Source organism: Hemiscyllium ocellatum, unplaced genomic scaffold (assembly GCF_020745735.1).
Source record: "Hemiscyllium ocellatum isolate sHemOce1 unplaced genomic scaffold, sHemOce1.pat.X.cur. scaffold_345_pat_ctg1, whole genome shotgun sequence".
NCBI classification, from domain to species: domain Eukaryota; kingdom Metazoa; phylum Chordata; class Chondrichthyes; order Orectolobiformes; family Hemiscylliidae; genus Hemiscyllium; species Hemiscyllium ocellatum.
In genome coordinates this window covers 60,667-61,495 of record NW_026868429.1, presented here as the reverse complement: position 1 = coordinate 61,495, position 829 = coordinate 60,667, and positions in this window count along the sequence as shown.

Sequence of the window (829 nt, the reverse complement as noted above, 5' to 3'; positions counted from 1 at the left end):
ATACCAAATCCCTTACTCGCTCTGACTTCGAGTTTAGTCTGAACTCGCATTACCCATCAATCGTCGAACCATTCCATCTGCCTAGCCATGTTTTTGATTGAAATGAAGAAGGCTTCAACATCATCCTCATCAAAATGTTGCGGAGTTGTGACACATTTATATATATCATTAATTTCTCTTTTAATTTCCATCCTGCTAACTTGACTTTGCTGACAAAGTCGCAACTTCTCAAGTTCAAATTTTCTCTCTCCTTCTCACTCTTCTCTGTTCCTTTCTTATCTCCCTTTGCTCATATAAGAAACTCCTCTCTCTTTTTCCTCCCTCTCTATCTCCATTCTCTCTGTTTCACTGTCTCTCTCTCCTTCTCTTCTCTAACGTTTTCTCATTCTTCTCCCCCTTTCTTTGACTCCCCCTCTCGCTTTCCTCTCTCTCGCTTTGTTTATCTTCTCACTCCATTTTCCTCGAGACTAATTTAGGTAACATATTCGGTGGCGACCTCGCAGTGAAGCGAAGCTGTTGTCTCCTGCTTTCTATTTATATGTTTGTCCTGGATGTGGTTCCTGGGGTTTGTAGTGATGTCATTTCCTGTTCGTTTTCCGAGTGGTTGACAGATGGTATCTAGATCTACGTGTTTGTTTATGGCGTTGTATTTGGAGTACCAAGCCTCTAGGAATTCTCTGGCATATCTTTGCTTAGCCTGTCCCAGGATAGATGTGTTGTCCCAGTCGAAATGTTTTTTTTTCATCCGTGTGTAGGGCTACGATGGAGTGAGGGTCGTGTCTTTTTGTGGATAGCTGGTGTTCGTGTATCTTGGTGGCTAACCTTCTTC